Genomic DNA, 20,183 nt, shown 5'->3' with positions numbered 1-20,183 from the left:
ATCTCTTTATCTTCTTCTAATTCATCAACTTGAATTTCAATTGAACTAAAAGACAAAGTGTGAGAGAGAGTTCCCTCAAAGGACAATGTCATGCCCTGTGACCTGCCTCATCTCTGGGTGGAAAATCTCTGTGGTCCAGTGCTCCTTTGAACATCCTATGGATCTAGTTCCCAGGCTGGAGACTAGTGGTATAGATGTATAGATGAGCTATGATCCATGGAGGTGTATCTCTACTTCCAACCTCTTTCCAATACCTTTGTACCTCTATATTCAATACCACTCCAAAGGCAAGCAGACGCCTTTGAGAACTCCACCAAAGTTTGAGGGAATCTGAGGGCGAAGCCGCCCTGCATAATGTGTATGGTATTTTCCTGGACTCCTGGTTAAAGAAATGACTGCCATATCAACCAGTCAGCTGTGGACTGTGGGGAGCGTGTAGGTATGGGCGCGTGTATGTGTACAGCTTGGTAATGAATGAAGGTAAATGGCAGGGTATGAAGCACTTCCTATCGTAATTTCACACTTGTCAGCTCTTGTGAGGAAACTTCACCTTTACAAGGATAGAAGAACAGGCCAGACCATAGAAAACAGAGAGAATATGTCTTCATGTTGTGGGATAAATTCTCCATGCATAGAATTTCACTTGCAAATGTATCCTATTCTGAGCTGTAGTTGCTATGGAAGAATTTACACTCAAACACTCCACGTTTTTAAGCAGAATATACGGTAGTCTTAGCTGCCAATCTATAACATGTATTTTAATAAGTACAGTATGCATTACAGAAATCACAAATAATTTGAATAAAAAAATGATGCTGGTGAATGGAGGTGTGTCTAAGTCACGTGTAATTATTTTATGAGTTAATAAGTTTGTGTGCATGTGCAAGAATAGGACGGCTGTAATGAGGTTATTATATTACATATGGAGACAGGTGAAATGGTTGTCATGTACATGTAAGTGCGCACACTCACGCACGCACACACACCTCTATGTAATTAATTAAGGTGAAGAAGTGAAGTATAAGCATGAAGTTCATTAAACCTACTTCAACAGCACCTTTCTCACCTTGATGACATTCATTATGTCCTGATGTGAACTATTTTCCAATAATAATCCTTGCGCACTCATGAGTCAGATCCTCACACAGGTTGTGGGGGATGAAAGGTCACTATCATGGCTACAGTACATGCAACATATGTCTCATATTCTCTGTCTTAATGTTGCTGTTACTGTGAAGTTTTGCAGCGATCGGGCTCCAAATTGTAGCGAAAGCAGAAACAGAGAAAAATCATTAAACAGACTTCATCAGTAGTTACCAGTTTTGACTCTAGATTTATGACAAAGAAACACCTGTTGAGGATAATTTACTGAGTAAAACGATGTTTATGTTTTGTTTTATGTGTTGTTGTATTGTTTAATATACCCCACATAAACATTTATCCTCAGCATAAATTATAGCTGCAGTCTGTTCAAAACCTTACACTGAGATTTCTAATTTTCACCAACACACACAAACTCAAAAGTACTTAATTTTTCAAAATGCACATTACACATCTGAATTAATATTAATGTTTGTGCAGCACCATCTGTATTTATGCTTTCCAGTGAAATGACTAAAGCTTTAATTAAAATCAAGGTCTTATCCTTCTCACTTCCTAGTTTAAATAAAGGTGAATATAAAATGGGGGGAAATGAGGCTAATTCTACAATATGAACCCAACTGATCAACCGATCATTTGCACACATTAAGAGAGCCAAGTGAGTTGAATTTGCACTGGAAGTCAGGGCACGTGAAAGTAGCACTGCAAGTGTGGTTGTGTGTGTGTGTGTGTGTGTGAGAGAGAGAGAGAGCTAGAGAGACTGAGCAGGGAAAAGGAAGGGGTGAGTAGAGGGAGGATATGAGAGCCTTCTCAGGGGACCTTAAACAAACTGACTAAAGTGGTCCTGTTTTCTGATTAGGCACAGAGAGGAGAACACTTAGCACTGCTGGAGACACTCTAAACAGCCACTGAGGAATTAGCCTGTAACTGGGAAACTTCACAGCTCCTGCACTGGGCCGTGTCCCCAACCAAGTAGTACACAAAATAGAACAGGGCGATAAACAGCAACAAACAAATGCACACATTCACACACATGGACACATTCATCCTCAACCCACACACACTCATACAGTACATGCTGCAGGTATGCCAATAAGCTCAACGCACACAATATCCGTCTCAAACCGGCACGGATAAACAAGTAAACACACACAACACATGGTACCATATGTGCTAAGGTCTCTCTGAGGAAAGATAGGTAGCGTTAAATAATGAATGGGCCCCTCACACTCTCCAGAAAAGTGTCGCATGTGATTTGAGACACGGAGAAATATGTTTTCACTGAGGAGAAGCAATGACCTTATTCCTTCTTCATGTTCATATAGTTTCTTTTGCCTGCATCACCAGGTTTGGCCAAGCAAAGATGAGCTGAAATTTAGGCCCCATGATGTCAACACAAACACAGGATAGAAAAGTTCATTTTTAATTAGGTGTCCCCCCTTTTCTAAAGTTCATTTCAATTAGTCCCACCTCGGCCCCACTTTCAGGTCTCAGTGATTTGTCAATGCCTCAACTTGTATGTAGCACAGTGTGGTCACAATGCAGCATGTTAATGTGTGTGCATGTTTTTGCATGTTTGTGTTTTGTGTGTGTGACCTCGACAAAAAAAAATAAAAAACAGGACTCCTGTGCCCTTGACATTTCTTTCTTGTTTTTATGATGAATTGCAGGGGTTATTCACTAGTTCATAGGAGAGATGCACAGATCGCTGCTTTGTTCCCAAACACTCACAAAGAATGAGACATCCTTAAAAATAACTGTGTCGAGTTTTCACTGTTGTTCCTAATTGTAAAAGCAGAAATGTTTTCCTATGAGGACAGTTACTCCATCAACTGGGATTAGAAAGATATTAGTTAGCTATGAAATTAGAAATGATACATCTTTCTTAAACAACTGTGTTTCTTTTGTGAGTGTCTTTAAAAGAAAAATATACCTTTAAGTAAAATAAACTGAAATAATTGATTCTGAAGCCCCTATCTTATTGTTAAAGTTGTTTAAATGTTTTACTTGTGAGACTTGATAACAGTAAAATATGATGATGATGGTAGCAATACAACTTTAAATGAAACTCTTCAAATAGAAAATGTGAGGCGCTTCTACTCAAGTCAAGTATTAGGGTGTCTCGTTCAGATGTACCGTGGCTTACAGTATATAGGTGCCATTGTCAGATGGCCTATATGTCCTATGTAGGATCCTGAAGGTGTACTATGTCTGCCCTGTCCATTTCGTGACACCCTCACATAAGCCGATCAATCAGCTGTAATGAAACCCATCAGGTCACCTTTGAAATTTATCATTTTTTTTGTGTGCGTAAAATGAAACGCCCCATGATGGTATGGAAGCTAAATTTAGAGTACCTATATGCTAACATATCTCTTCCCCTCCTCCCTCCAAAAAAAAAAAAAAAAAATCTTTATGAATTATGCTGAGATGCTGAGTCCATATGTTAGTGCTTGTAGCAGGTAATATCAAAAGCCTGATCTTTGACTCTGTCCTTTCCTTTTATTACCTGTCACAGTGTTAAGCTATACATAAATTGTTTACCTTAAAGTCATGCACCTTTCAGAACCAGAAAGTTTTAAAGGTAAACATTATGTGAAAATTATGTTTTGTTGCTCATCAGCGGAAAAAAAAAAGCAGAGAGCAATCACCTAACAGTTTGACTTATCTCTTTCACCCAGTGGTGTGTCTCTGCCTGTGTGTTTCTGTCGCTTGCAGAGGTTTGAGGTGCTTAGCATCTCTTGTTTGCACATGATCCGCCTGTGATTATTGCCCGCTCCAGGCTTCATGCACTGTGATGCGTCTTTTCACAAAGCAGCTTCATTTGCATAGATTTCGCCAAGAACCTCTCAAATCTTAAGGAGTGTGCTTAAAGAGGAGGTAAAGATGAGCAATCATGACGACAGATCGCCTTGTTTGTGTTAAAGGCAGGAAATATCAGTATCGGCTGAGTCGCACGCAGTAAATTGGCTCTTCAAGTACGGCGGAAGGCACACAAAAACTTTTATGAATTTGTTTTGATGCAGATGGGAGGATTTCCAACACTTAAGTGGATTTTCCACAACAGTTAGGGGTTTTTTGAATAGTCAGGCCAAACCTGTCTAACTGCAATCAAGGTCCGACTCCACGGTTCATTTTCTGCAGATGGCACACAAAAACTCCTTATTCGAGCATTTGCAAAGAAATAAGCGTTTCTTATGTGTTTCTTGATTTGTTTATTTATTTCTTTATTTTGTTGTTGTCATTTTTTTTCTGCTGAACACAGCTGCTTGGGCCCTACCATGCAGAAAAGCTCAATATGGCTCTGTCTGTAAATCGGAGTCCGGGGGCCACGAGACAGAAAACAGGGGAGAACCACCCGGCGAAATTTAGCGCACAATGGCTCCCAGCGGGCATCATTTGGGGACCAGAGAGATGTTTTTTCTTCCTTCTCTCCTTCCTTTTTCCTGCATGGTGAGCAGGTTGGAAAGCTCAACCCCAACATTGCTGCTGACACAACCACTCAGGGACGGCTGTAACAGCTCTCTTAGCATGGCACCTGTTATTGAGCCGTCAGAGAGAGAGAGAGAGACAGAGAGAGGGGGAATGAGAAAGAAAGCGTTGTGAGAGGAAGGGAGAACAAGGAAGGGAGAAGGAGGAAGGTGTGAAAGCAGGAAAGAGTGAAACTCAATTGTAATTTCAAGGCTGTCACAGTTCTGAGAGCCGGTAATTCTGCTGCCGTATCAGTGAGCGGACGCACTCGAATGCCTCTCCGTGCCGAGACTGATCTCTTCTCTCGTTGTCCAGACTACCTTCTTTTATACGTTCATCTCGAATCAGAATAAACAAACTGATTATAAATAGATTCGCAACAGACTACTTTGTAAACAGAGGGCAGAGTAAGCATCTATACAATGCTCCTTCTATTTTGTTTCTCCGGTTCAACACATTTTCCTCTCATCGTCTTTTTTTCATTTCCATGCAACTGAAATTACTTTGACAATCCAGCGTGCCTCCTGCAACTACTTTTCATTTGTCTTCTTCTGCTGAATACAATTGGCTTTTGGATTTTTTTTAATGATTTATAATGCTTTCATCAAACTAATAATGATTACAAAGACTCCCTCTGTCTCAACTCTTACCAAGATAAATGACCTACAGTACAGAGGCGGTAATAATAGCAGATGCACTGTTCTCAGTACACTGTTTTAGTCATTTGTAATCTAGTTTGGATTTATGGAGATATTTCAATATTTAAAAACAATGCCATGACTTCTGTTTGTTGTAGTAAAGCATACAAACATGTGGGAGCAAGAAGAAAAGAAAGAAAAGCACTTTGCTTTATTTTATTTCTCTCAGTCTCAGCCAATCATCGGAGGTACACGGCAAGTGGCTGTCCATTCAAGCAGAGCAGTGCCATTCCTCTGCAGAGCAATCAAAATGGATTAAACCAACCACCACGCTCCAGCTGCCTCCACGCAAATCAGATATGCCCGTGATGATGATAATCAATCCATAATAAAATAACACAACATAAATCTGATAGTGTTGTTCCAACAATTTTAATAACATAGATTTAAATATTGCCATGTGCACTGGAGTGATTTATTGATGAAAAAGTGCTATCAAGCTTATATACACCCCGTTTCTGGTGGCCCGCCAATAATACCATTAACTGCATTGTTCAAACTCATTATGTGATGAGAAACACAATAATAATCGCAGGACTACAAACGTACAATTTCTCCCATTGAGCTAATCACTTTCGCTACCATTATTAGTCTCTCTTCCTCTCTTTCTCTCTCTCTCTCTCCCTCTCGCACTCCCCCCCGATCTCTTGCTCACTTTGTCATAAATCCTAGGAGAGGCTGGTGTATAAATCCCTAGTGCTGAATTAGTATTGTAATTTCGGGTATCCATGCATGCTTTGCCAGCGCAGACCTTGGAGTTATTAATCTGGGGGGACAGGTGCCATAGAAACAATATGCTAAGCGGTTGGCCTGGATACTGGGCCGACCCCACCCGTGCCAAAGCCCTCAGTGCATTCAATTAGAATTACAAGGTATGGACTGAAGCCCAGTTTTAGTGAACATAAAAAACCTGAAGGCTGAAGGGATTTTATATGTTTTATCGCCACAAGTTAAGTTTAAATTTAGTTTTTCCAAAAGATTTGCCTGCTTCGGATAGTTTTTGAAAACACTTGAAGATTAACAAAAATATAACTTCCTAAAGAGAAGCTGTTGCGTCTTTTGACATGTCAGAATGTCTGAGCAGAGTTGCTTTTGGAAGTCCCATAATGTGTGATACCGTGTGGTTTACCACCTCTCTGATAGAAAAGCTGTTACGCTGCACATATGGCCCACTGACAAACATGACAGATGAAACGCTTTGTTTGCTTTTGTTTAAGCACCGGCTCCTCTCCTAATACAAGCCTTTTAAGTGATCAAAAAGGCCTGGCGATATTTGATGTTGTCTGCGGAGAGAGGGGGAGAGGCAAAGGAAGTGTCATCTAGTGATATACAGCTCCAGTCCTCTGTCACACAGCGCAGTGTCTGCTGGGAAATAATCTGACATCTTGTGCTCGACACATCCAAGCGATGAGGAGAGAAGGAGGGAGGGAAGAAAAGGAGGCGGGCGGGAGAAGAAGAAGAGATAGAAGGCAAAGAGTGATGGGACAAAGAGACGAGGGAGAAGAGCGAGGCTGAGGGAAGTGGGAGTGTGAGTGGGAGAGTGAAAGGAGAGAGAGGACACAATCAATTCAGCAGCCCCGTCTCCATCATGTCATCGCCTGTCAGCATAGATTTAAGAATAAAGCTTTTGAGAGACCTTCCAGAGCTACAGTCTGATCGATGCCCTGGCAATGTTGGCCCAGATGTCACTGACACACATCACACGGCCGCTCACAACCAAACCCCTGCGTGACCGCATGACTGGGAACTACTAGAAAAACCCCTGACCTAAGTTTGTAGTGGGACACGGCACAGTTTTTATATTCAGACCTCCTCCACACTCTATAGAAACTAGGTAAGATATTCACCCCGTACGCATAACTTGAACAGACCAATAGGGAAGAGAAAACTGCAAGTACATATGGGCAAAACCATTAGAGAAAACAGAGAGGCAAAGATGAAGGGATAGTGACGGGGTGAATAAATCGAGTCATTAAGCATGTGTTTGTGGGAGCCTGGCTCCCATATGACAGCGCGGGGTGGCAGGATGCTTCTGCTGCCGTTCTCCATAAACAGACAAACAGATTGGCTCGTGTGCCCCTGTCCTCCGGGCAGATTTTGTCTCCTGCTTTCTGGGGAACGCTTAGGATTTTCCCCCCGTGGCTCTCTGGAGAGACTCCGGCTTGTGCCGTATTTCAATTTCTAGCATGGCTTCTTTTAATTAGCCACTGTCAAATGTCAAACCAATTTTCAATGCCGATCTCTTTTGTTTCCTCTCTTTAGTCTGTAAATAGCTTTAATTCAAACTTGAACTGATCCCACTAAGAACTGGACAGTTTAATTTTTTTTTTAAATAATTAAAAAAAATGTAAATTTATCCTAGAACACAGAGACACTGACTTGGTGTTTGAGTCCACAATATGTACATGTTTCCAGGTAGTTGGATGTTGATGTTGGTGGAAGAAAAAAAAACTACAGTAAATATGGCTATTCATACAGTCTAAATGCTAATACAGATTTTTTTTTTTTTTTTTTTTTTTTAAATATTCTATAAAATAAAGTGGTAAGAAAAAGTATGCGAGTCCTTTGCAATGACCTGGTTTTCTGCACTGACTGGTCAGAAAGTGTGATCTGATCTTCATTTAAGTCACAAGTACAGTAAAACTCAAAGTGCTGAAGGTAAAAATACACAAACAACTCTACCCTCTTGTGTCTTTGTTGAACATATCCATTAAACATTCACAGTGATGGTGGAAAAAGTAAGTGAACCCTTGGATTTAATAACTGGTCAAACCTCCTTTGGCAGCAATAACCTCGAACAAGCTTGTCAGACGTGCACAATGTTGAGGAGGAAGTGTGGATCGTTCTTATTGCAGAGCGGCTTTAGCACAGGCTTATTTTTAGGATGTCCACAGTGAACAATAAGGTCTGGCTATGGCTCTTACTGATCCACTCTCAAAGTTGGATTTTCTTGGTCTGAAGTTACTCTGTATTAGATCCATTCACTTGGATGTCTGTGTGATGTTGACAATATCCTTCGTCATCCCTTGATGAAGTTGGCAATTCCCTGAACGATGGCCCAAGCCCAGAAACAGCAAGGCCCAAATCATGAGGCTCATCCTTTGGGAAGAAGTCTTCATGGTGGTATGCAGTTCCCTTTTCACACCATACCTCGAGCTGCATGTCCTTCTCAACCAATTGAACCTTAGTTTTATCAGTCCATAAAACATCTTCCCAGTGGTGTTGTTTTAGAGCAGCAGCTTCCTCTGCAGTGTTCGTGGCAGGACGCTGTGTTCTCTGGTATGGTAGACTCATGAACAGGGATATTAATCAGTCGCAATGTTTCCTTTCAGCCTTTAGCTCTTATACCCCCTCCTTCTTTATGTTTAAATAGCTGTAACCCACACCTCCAATCTGGTTTCATAGATTGGATTCCAGGTTTGATAACTCCTCACTGCAGTTGTTAATGCCATTAGCCAAGGGGTTCACACACTTTTTCCAACCAGTGCTGTGAGTCTGAATGATAATTTCAATAGGAGATGAATAAAAACAATATAAGGACTTGTGTTACCTCTGACCATATTGTTTGTCAAATTTGTACAATAATGCAGATTATCCCAAAGGCTTCACTTTGTCTTGCCACTGTATAAAAAAATGTTTTTCAGGTTTTTGGCAATTCTAACTACATTTCCCAAAAACCATCAAGTCATTTCTATCCTCAAACTTGCTAAAATGTAAGTAAAACACCAGGCTCAGATGTGCATACTTGTGGCTTCCTGCTGACCGCGCCGTCTAGGACATTTGCCGTCAGGTTTGACCAGGAACCTATTCCCGTCACTGTCTGCTGTAAACCAGCAGGTGGAAAAAAATGCCATTAAAAATAACTGCTTAAATGTGAATATGCAGACCGAATGATTGTAATGTTATGAAGGAGAGGTCTGTATAAGATTCTGCATTTACTGTATGTGTGAGCAGTTGTTATCCACGGCATTTCTGTTCATTTTTACAGAGTAAACCAGGATTTCAATAAGATAATATTTTCATTTTAAATATAGATGATATTGATATAAGATATAACAGGGTATTGACAAAAAATATTTTAATGACTTGTTTTTATTATGATAATCCAGGATGAAATGAAGTGTTAAAAATAATATCTGCCAGCAGACTGGAACAAATTCTTCTCAGGCCAGTGGAAAGAGAAACTACATTGATTCCAGAGGGGAAAATCTACCTCTGAGTTCAAAACCTTATGAAAAAAAAACACACACTATACAGTTTCATAGATGAAACTGAGATAAACGTGACTCTTTTTGCTTACACTGTTATTCTCCCTTTCACACACAAAAATTATTTTTATACAGCTGCCTTAACTTCCGTTTCTGCAATCCACTCCAACCCTCTCGCTCGCTTGTCTTTTGGTTTCACAGTGGAGGGCAATCGTTACGTGAGTGATGGTACCCATCAATGTAGTGCATGTGTTGTAAAACTGTCAGCCACTGACAGATTGACAGACATGGTCAGCCCTTCGATCACCACCGCAGAGAGGGCGAGGGGGGGAAAGATACAGAATGAAACACATGCATGGATGTAGAGAGAGAGAGAAATAGAGAGAGAGAGAATGTGTGGAAACAGGTGCATTTACAAAATCCTGTTTTTTCTTTTGTTTGTTGCTGTGAGCATTGAACAAATCTGGCATTAAACTAAAACCATGAAAATATACATGGTTGGTTTTCAAAGGGGTGCAAAGAATGAAAAGAAAAAAGATTGATATATTGAGAAGGAGTGTTCCTGTGTAATTTCCAACAGCTGTTGATTCAAAGGGAAAAACTTTATTTGGTCCAGATGGTCTCAGTCAGTGGCAGAATGAGAGAGCTGACTTCATTGGCTCCAGCCATGTGTTTTTCCTCCTGATAGAAATTAAAATGGTCGTTCGTTTGTCACCGCTCACTACACAGCTTAAAATGTAGCAATGAAACGTTCCTTGGCGATAATGCACCATAATTACTCAAACGCCTGTTCTTTATCTGCAGCAGAGGGAGGACAGAAGGAACATTTTCTTCAGATGAGATTTTAAAATCCAGCTTGCTTGCTCAACCCACAGCAAAAGATGAAGCACACAGTCACAAGTATTGTTCTTTTTTTAGTTGAAGTGAGAAATAAGCCTGTCATCTTCTTGTTCAGAGCCATAGAATATGACAATCCATGTGTTAAGTGACAGCAGAGCCGAGTCTGATGGTAGCTTCTATCTCTGCCTCCGCATCAGGTGTAACATGCTGTAGCAGCACGGTGCAGCAAGTATCAGGGGGTGATAAATGTATTTATTTTACCATTCTGATGGTTATTGATCTCCTCAGTGGCTCCTCCACAAGGTACCATTATGGGATCCTGGAAGGGAAGAGAGTGGGCGGCTCTCCACCAGCAAACATCTCACACCTCACAAATGAGGTGAAAAAACACTCTGTTGCGGAGGTGTGGAAAGGTTAACAGTGGCCTCTAACTGCCAGTTAAACATAAATTCAGTCATTTATCGGAAATAAAAGTAAAGAGTATCTCAGCAGTCACTGTTAGGGAGATGAAAAACCGAAGCAAGACGTTGAGTCATGGCGGCCTGAAACTGACACAGAGCAAAAAAAAAAAAAAAAAAAGATATCCACATGCACATCCAGAGTCACACATGAGTGGGCTGGAGAGATATGGGCATGTACAACTGACATGAAGATGTGACCTGTGGTTGTTTGACTCAGACATCCACTACAACACCGTCTTCCCTGTAGCACCACATCAACCACGAGTGCCGAGTGAATCATGCGAGGAGATCGTCTCGAACTCGGCCGCTGACTGAGCCCAGTCATAATGCAGCGTGAGAAATACCACAGGCACTTGCCTTACAGCTCAGTCTCACTTCTGTGTTTCTCTTGATCTCCTTGTCTTCGTCAACCACCCCCAACCTTTCTGTGTTTTAAACTGTGACAGGTGATTCATTGAGCTTTTTCTGATGTCAACTGAAAATGTCAGCTGCCACACAGTTGTACCTGCCTCTTGTCTTTCACATGGCAAACCTCTGTTTACTTCTTTAAATATATGCACTTACATCTTACATCAATATATATGATTATATGATCTTAAAGTGTTTTTAGAAAATACATCTACATTTAATAATTTCACTCAAACAATGAAACAATTATGAAAAACTACTTCAGTTTTAATGAAAATTAATCTGTAATGGATCAGGAGGAATGTCTGCCAGAATAGAAAAATCATTTTCAATTAGTTAAATTTACCACAGGACGTGTCAAAGATAAGCAAGAAAAAGGCCCCTGAGCTAAATCAAGTGCCAGGGTCAGAAATCGTGTGTCAATCTGTCTCCTCTTTGGTTTTAGCTTTATAATACATTTACTGTGATTTTTTTTCAATGAGTGGAGGGGTCTGAAAACTTTCTGAATGCATTGTACAATAAAACAAAGAAAAATGTTAATGTTTTGCAATTTGCAAAGAAATAGAATCACAATTTTTTTTTTGAACAGCAGATTCATTTCCATAATCGAGCTGAAGATTTTCTTAATTGAACTAAAAGGAGGGGAAGAAATGTAAAAAAAAGAAGCATTTTTTTTCATACACAGTGTTTCATCACAACTTGAAAAGTATGTGTGAAATTTAATTAAATGTTGCTTTTATGTTATGACATAGGAATAAAATGAAAATAAGGGAACTGTAGCTCAGTTTGTGACGAAATAAAAAAGAAACATTAAAGCACAACCACAAAAAGGACAAAACGTATTTTGGCTGTGCAGACGCTGTTAAATGGCAGCAGATTGTGAAACACTAAATGAGCGCAGTGCTGCTCTCATTGTGGCTTAGTCTATAAACACAGGATCTGATTGGGTAATCTGTGTCTCCACTATGGTCTCTTAAACAGTAAATTTACCCTGATGAACTGGGGAGAGAGCCCTCCAGAAAAACCTCTCAAAAACATCCACTGAGATAAGAGAGAGTGCTCCTTCAGTCAGTACTGGTATTAATAGGGAATTTCCAGCAGTTGTAAAGGTGTCTTTCTAAGTCCATCATGATAACTAATACTTATCTCCACCAGTGACTGATATTTTGGGTCATGAGCTTCACTTTAAGGTGAAAAGAGACACGGTGACCTGAGAATGATGACGAACAGAGAGTGAGTGAGCTACAGCACGCTGCTCCCTGCAGTGTGGGTCACACTTTGACCTCATGCAAAGCAAAACTGTGCGATCTGCGTCCAAGATACGGAGACTTTTTTGTTAACCTTTCTCAGTCATTGGGGACATTAATAGTACAATCATTCATGTATCCATGTTTGTGTAAACTCTGCGCTCTACAACTCCGTCTCTTATTCAGCAAAAAGATCAGAGGAAGCGCATCTGGAATTTTCCACACATCAAATCATCTGCTTAATGAACCAGCTCAGTCAGAAAAGTAAGCGAAAAATGAGAAGATACAAGTATTATCATCTGACTGTGTGTATCATGTGTGCTGGTGTGGATCAAAGCTGCGTTCAAATGGAAATAACAGCAACAGTTTCTATCTGCAAAAAAATTAATGTGCTAATTTTTCTCTTGCTCTGCACATGCTTGCGTGCATGTATGTAGTCTGCCTTTGTGTGTGTGTGTGTGTGTGTGTGCGCGCACATGTGTGTGTGCATAGCTAACTGAGAGACAGAGTCAGGGAGACAAATAGAAAAGAGAGCGGCTATCGGCACATGAACCACAAGCATTTGCATCTCAAATGTGTCAGAACATACGGGACTGTCCCAAGGCTAGGAGCTTTTGTGCTTTTATGCCCTATTTTATATATAGACACATGCGGTATTACGGACATGCTGTTGAGATGTACTGATATTAATGTAACACCTGTGTGAGGCATAGAATGAGGAGGTTAGAGAGCGTATCGTCTCGGTTGTGTAAATGGAAAAAAAGAAAAAAAAAAGTATAACTTTTCTGTGAGGTAACGCTGCTCAAACAGGCTCAATTTAAGCCCTGCCTCAATGCTACACCTTTCTTTTTATATTTTCCGTGACGTTATGTGATGTTATCTGTTTTCCTCTTCCAGTAACGTTGCATTAGATTTCCAATATTCATGGTGTGTTTTTCCATCTTTCACAGATCAAGACTTCATGGGCTTTTTAGATGAAAAATTATCAATACAAGATGAAGCATCAGCAAAAAAGCTGTGACACATTGCCAACATGCTCTTGTTCCCAGTGCCAGCATCAATAATTCAGCCACTAGCTCATAACTTTATTTTCAATGCATAATTGAGGCCAACCAATGTTTCCTTCAGCCAGTTATATGTCGAGCAATTTTTAAACAATAAGAGGAGCAGTCCATTAAGCTTTTAACATCCTCTCTCATACTCCAATAGATGCTACAGTAGATAGTACGGGCAGCGAGACCTGCTCTCTATGTGCTTTGTACTCGGTAGTGTGAGAGGTGGGGAGGTGTGGGGGTGGGGGTGTTTTTAGGTGTCCTCACAACACTTGTATAAGCATGAAAGTCTTAACATCATAACTGTGGGATGGATGTGGTGAGTAAGAGAAAAGGTGTAGACTCCACATTTAAAACAGTGTGGTTTGGAGAGGAAGGGGGTCTCTGGGTGAGGTGAGGTTTCTATACCTGCATTCGTGAGTGTGCAGTGCATGCACGTGTCTGCGTGCATGCACTGCCATTTTGTAGATATTTAAGTTCCCGTATCGTTATGTGTAAATCTCATCTCTCATCCTCAGAATGTCCAGCGCCTCATTATATGACCTCGATACAATTCCCATTTGTTTTGTACTACTGCTTAATAAATATTGATTTACTATTTTAATTACATGTTAATCTCAAAACACATTGGTGCCAGGTTTATGGCTCTCTCAAGTCATACTGCAAATTTCCTGTTTGCAAATATTTATTGAGGATGACATCCTGAGAGGGCTATAAAAGTGAATAGCAATCATTAAACAAAGACTAGCTGTCTACAATATCTGCACAAGTGTCAATATCAGCAACACAGGTTGACCCAGCCACTAATCAATTACTTCTGCCCCACAAAGGCCGTCATTATGTAGACAAACACACAAAATTAAAGAATTATGAACAAACATGTTGAGTTAAAAGACACACATGTGGCATAACAAAACACTGCTGTGTCATTTAAAGGCGCCACCTGAAAATAGTACTAAATCAATTTTTAATTTCTTTGAAAAGTGATGTAACTTTACAGATGGCCTGAGTTTTTCTCTGTTTAGCCAACTTAAAACTGATTCCTGGTCCTTGTTAACAACAAATTATCACATCAAGAAATACATGGGAAAAAGTGATGTTTTAAAACATTTTAATAATTCTGGCTGATTTGATGCCAAATGTTTCAGTATCTGGATGAAGCCACGACTTCATCAGTGGGTTGGGGCCAATAGGTTTATATATACAGTATATGTGTATCTTATGATCTCCTTTGGTACGCTGCAATCTAAGGCTGAAGTGAACACCTGGGTCCTAAATTGACGGGCTGATGAAATATTTAAAAAATGTGTGACTGTCCAGTGAATTGAGATAACCACCATTTACAAATAGCTCTTGTGAACTCCCTGCTATCACCTTAAGAAATTATTTGCCAAACTGATTACTTTGTGAGATGAAACGTACCAGTGCGCCGGAGGGAATTTTTCAGATTTTGCAGGAAATGGAGCCCAGGGGTGTTAAAATGAGGATAAATAATGAAGCACATCGTTGGAGCTATTTTCTTCTCCCTGCAGATTGCGTTACCTGCCACTGGCAGAAGAACATGTCATCACAACTAATTTGACACTACTGTATTGATAATGGATCATACACTTGACTTACTCTTGAATTTGGTTACTAATGACTAAATGTTTTCCGGAATATATTCACACAAGTCTTTTTGAGTAACCAGTAAATAGAGATCCCTCTCTTGTTGAAGTCATGGAGGTTTGACTGGTCACTGATTTCTCATCCTATTTTACATTAAACTCTAGTATTTTGTATATGTTCACACAACAAAAGCAACAAAACAGCTGATAAAGTTGGTACACAAACTGAAACAGCTTGGAATACCAGTTAATAATGATAATAATAATAATAATATTCTATCTGTACATTTCTAATACGTCGTTGGTACAAAATGTTGTACTTTGATTTCTTTCATACCATCAGTGGCAGTATATAATTATACAAAACTGAAGCCTGGTTCTGCAGCACACAGCTGAGGTTATACTACAGCAATGAACCTGAAGTGTTCAGCATGAAATTCTCCCTCTCCTCTCGGTTCAGTCTCCCCCTCCCTCTCTCTTGCTTTCTCACTCTCATTCTAAATCTTTCCATCACAAAGATATATTGAAACTGAGAATGCATTAGGATAATTGGGGAGCTAAAAAATTTAATAGTGTCTTTTTTTTTTCTTTTTTTGCAGGGGAGAGCTGTAAATGAGGAACAGTAAACAACATAATTTTGATCTATCTGGCCGAAACAAAATCTACAGTGTGTAAAATATTTACTTAAGATACAAGTGTGGAGGAGTGTGTGTGTGTGTGTGTTTGGGAATAATCCATGCAGTATGTAGTGTTTGCATGGTTTGTTCCCGAGATCAAGGTTGCTGGTTTAATTGAGCCTACACTGGACCCAGGGCTGAGAGCGGAGGCAGAGGAGCATCGATAAACTATGAAATGGTTCCAATATGGCCAATCGATGAGGCTTTGTGAGCAGCTCCCTCGGGGCTTTGATTTTCCTCTCAAACAACAATCCAGGATCTCCGCTCTTCAAAGGCAGACTCCATCTTTGCTGTTATTGTTGTTGTTGTTTCCCCCATGTTTGAGTGATGTCACTGAGGTCGATTTTATCCATGTCCATAAAGGCTCTCCCACACTTGAATCACCCGGGAGATGGCTTCTGTTGGTCTGCGCAATGGTAACAACAACCAATAAAGGTCAATCTCCCGTGGTAATGGCCAATTGGGTTTGTTCCCATTATTGGCCCTCTGAGCTGTGGTCAACAGATGGAGAGCTGGCATCGCTGACACAAGTTACACTCCAACCTTAAGGAGGCTCGGCTCTACCTCCAGGTGTTGTTGTGCAATTCCTCTCTCTCTCTCTCTCCCTCAGCTGGCTTTGGCCCGCACACACTCCATCATGCGACGCTCCTGTATACGGCCCGTGTTGCAGTAGCGTCACAGGAGCGCTGTCAGTGAGGGCTAACCGTCTAACCATTTCATCTAATTGCCTCATTAATGATTCACTGGTGTTAGGCTGCTCTAGCACTTCGCTGTGGGGAGCAAATTGTTCTGATTGGTTTGCCTCTGTCAATTATTGATGAGGCAGTGATCTGAAGTGCTAACACCTGGCTTTGGAGGTCCAAATGGCCCTGCATTCCCATCACATACTCTGTTATCACACACTCTGGGACCACATTTGGGCTTGAAGGCTTGGAGTCTTGACTGTTGCTGTTGTCTGGGAGTGGATGTAGCGTGCCCCCGGGGCAATGGCTGTGATCTCAGTTGTAAGAATATTAGCTCACAGAACATGGCTCACTGCACAAAAGGTGGACCAAACAGAGGGACGTATAGCTCGCAGTGATTTGTAAGTAGTGGAGCCAAACACAAATGGAGAGGGTCCACCGACACTGTATGGATCACGTGTGTGTGTGTGTGTGTGTGTGTGTGTGTGTGTGTGTGTGTGTGTGTGTGTGTGTGTGTGTGTGTGTGTGTGTGTGTGTGTGTGTGTGTGTGTGTGTCTATGTGCGTATAATCAAACCACAAAAAATCTAATAATATTCCTGACTGCATTTTAACATGAGAAAAATATAAATTATGATTTGTCAAAAAAATAATTGTACATATCTACATATTTTTAATATATTAATATATTTTTGGGTTCTTTCTTCTTTTTTTTTTAGACTCTTTTAGACTTTGTGTTGCTTTAGTGTTTTCTTCATTAGTGATTAGTGATACACTGTTTAAGAAAGTCACAGGACATGCTCAACTTTAGTCAATTGTAACACCTCAATACCCATTTAAAAACTATTTAGCAAGCAGGGGTCAAATATGTGGCTAGAAATTGTTAAAATGAGGTGGTAGGAGCCTAAATGAAAATGTTATAATGTTATATAATGTTATATTCAACAAAATCTCAAAACAAAATAAAATATCCACTTAATCTAATAGTCTTAGACATGTAAAAAAAAAAATCAATTTATTTAGAACATAGCAGGTGGTGATGATGAAGATTTAAGTACTGTACTGGGGCTAGCAACCAATGCAGTAAGTAAACACATGAATAAAACATCCACATGAGACTAAGATAATAATTTTAGATTTTTACAGGTGTGAGTGGAGCTTTTACGAGATGCAATGCAACATCAATACTCGCTTTGTTTATGGTGATTTATAATGGGTGCAGGCTAGCCGGGCCATGCAACTGGATCTCCAGTAGACCGTAGCTGGTTTTCACTGTACATTGTGTCTAACGCCCCACAAAGTGCTTCTTCTGGCAACATGACTCATTCGTACTCAATGCACGAGCCGCTATGGCGCCTCACCAAACTTTGAGTATTTCAAGACACAAGACATAGAAAAAGAACAGTATTTTAGTGCCTTTATGGGGTAAAACATGAAAAGATTGATTAGCGTGAAGAGATGGAGACGAGGAGGAGACCCTCCCACACTGTTTGTGAATTTGCTTGACTCTCCTTGGCCTTAATTGAAGCTGATTAAAGAGTCACCCCCCATGCTGACGCCACTGTCACTCTGAATCTCAGCCAAGTGGGCTTGCCACGTACACTCACAGGGTGGTCACTCTGCCTTTGTTTTTACACTGGCAACAGTGACAGCAGAAGCCTCCCCACCCCCAAATACTGTAACTGTGACTCACTGTGTGTCACCATAAACCCTGGATGGAAGGGTACAGACACAAGGGCCCTGTATAACTCACAATGTGGACTTCACTCACTGTCTAATAGTGCACGTTATTTGTGTGTATGCATGCATGAAGTGAGTGAAAGATTGTGACCTGACTCTAACTTTCATGACTTTCTTTTTTCTTCTTCTCCCTTCCTGTGGACCCACTCCCCCTCTTCTCCTCCCCATGTCTTCCTCTTTCTGTCAACAGATAACCTAGCGGTTGACCGGTGATGACATCAGAGCGGCTAACCAATCGCACGAAGGCACCTACAAAGCACAACATTCAAAAATGACTTCACTGAAGAACAAAAGACAAGACCTGCTAAAATCCCTCTGAACCCCCACAGTGAAATTCTTGAAAGCCTCTTACTACTCCTGTTTCCCTCCCCGATATTTTACCTCCAGCTTTTTTCTACAAAAAAAAAAAAAAGAAAAAAAAAAGAAAGAAAAAACAGACTCATACTAATGAGATGGTTGACAACGCCAGAAACTGAAGGACTATTTTCTCTTTGGTGGGAAGATCGCTGATGCATGCTTCTGTAAATACATCATAATAAAACCCTATTCTTATTCCTAATATAGGAAGCATACCAAGTTGCTCTCACCAACTTCATTAACCTTCATGACTGTGGATAGAGTACTCATGGCTCAATATTTTCCATATAAAGTCAGAATCCTTCTTACCTCCTCAGACACCATGTAATTATCATTTCCCATATCATTTCTCTACTCTTTGGAGTTAGTTGGACTGTAAAAATTGTACTTCCTATTCTTCTTATTCTCTTTACAAAATGGCCTAGTCTTCCTCTCCCATATCCGCACTAGTACATGTAAATAGAGATGAATGAAGACAACAGCATGGAACAGACTATAGTGTATATTTACCACTCCCCTAATAGATCACAGATTTCAGTATGAGGATATTTCAGACAACCTTTTTAAAAGTTTAAATACAAACTTGTTTTCTGATAGTTAAAGACATAGTCCCAGGTATCTGGACATTTTCCTATGTATTTGAATAGATGCATAAAGGCAGTAGCTATAGGTAATGTTATTATTTGACGACCTTGCAAGGATTATAAGGCAGCAATTCTTTTGGTGTCATCAATCTGTTCCAACAGGAAACAAATGGTCAAACTGAAGAGGAAAAGCAGGCAATTCACCTACAATAAGTCGCCTTGAGTCCACCTTGGCACTTTTAAAAAAATGTAATTGATAATATTTATCTTTTTTTCCCTCCCAATATCTATCTTCTTATTCTTTCCCATTGAAATATTTCTCTACGCTCTCCATGTTTGGGTTGGAACTGCTGAAGCTGTCAGCCTGACAGAGCCTTTTTTTTCTTTAAATAGTTTGAAATGGTGCTCTGATCCTGAGCCTACACATGGGGAAAAAGAACACCTCATTGATTGCAATGTAGACATGAGGACTCTCACCTCTTGTTTTCTGTGGACTATGAAGACAACCAAATGGACTGATAAAATGCCAAGCCAATGAACAGACAACTTCAAAAGGCTACCCCCACCCCCCTCCCCCCCTTACTGGTGAAGACAGAAAAACCATTGCATGGACAACAGGGAAAATACTAGCTTGTTGAACACCTCATGTCTATCATTGTGCATCCTCTACCTCTCAGTGTGTATTGTGCATCGAGGAATCCGTGACTTTTTAGTGACCCCTCTACTGTCCGTGCAGTACAGGGGTCACACAGAGGAGAGTGTCGCTCAGCATCCAATGCTCCTGACGGACGCACGTGGCAATGGGGAAGACAAAAACAAACACTTTGACTCACTCATACAAGCGCATGCCTGCAGATGCACAATCATACACAGCGCCACTCGAATAAGTTGCTGTATATATGTACAGTGTATCCACTATGTATAGTCCCAGATGCTGTACTTTGCATGTTGACTCGTAGATGGAAGGTGACCATTACTCATAGAGGAGATTGTGCAGGGAGGCCTAGTCAGTGGATTGCCTCTCTAAACCAATGCAAGCTCTTTGTCAACT

General features: G+C 40.5%; 1 protein-coding gene across 1 annotated transcript in view; it reads left to right on the top strand.

Moving 5' to 3' along the window:
• mafa (MAF bZIP transcription factor a) overlaps positions 1-18,668 on the top strand; it is a 70,957-nt gene extending 52,289 nt beyond the window's left edge. Inside the window, exon 3 of the mRNA XM_084001652.1 lies at positions 18,382-18,668. The gene's annotated coding sequence lies outside the window, so the exon portion shown is untranslated. The remainder of the gene's footprint in view (positions 1-18,381) is intronic.
• Positions 18,669-20,183: the final 1,515 nt, after the last annotated feature.

This window comes from Trachurus trachurus (assembly GCF_905171665.1).
Source record: "Trachurus trachurus genome assembly, chromosome: 3".
NCBI classification, from domain to species: domain Eukaryota; kingdom Metazoa; phylum Chordata; class Actinopteri; order Carangiformes; family Carangidae; genus Trachurus; species Trachurus trachurus.
Note: the sequence above shows the minus strand (reverse complement) of the source record. Positions and strands in the feature narration are given on the sequence as shown.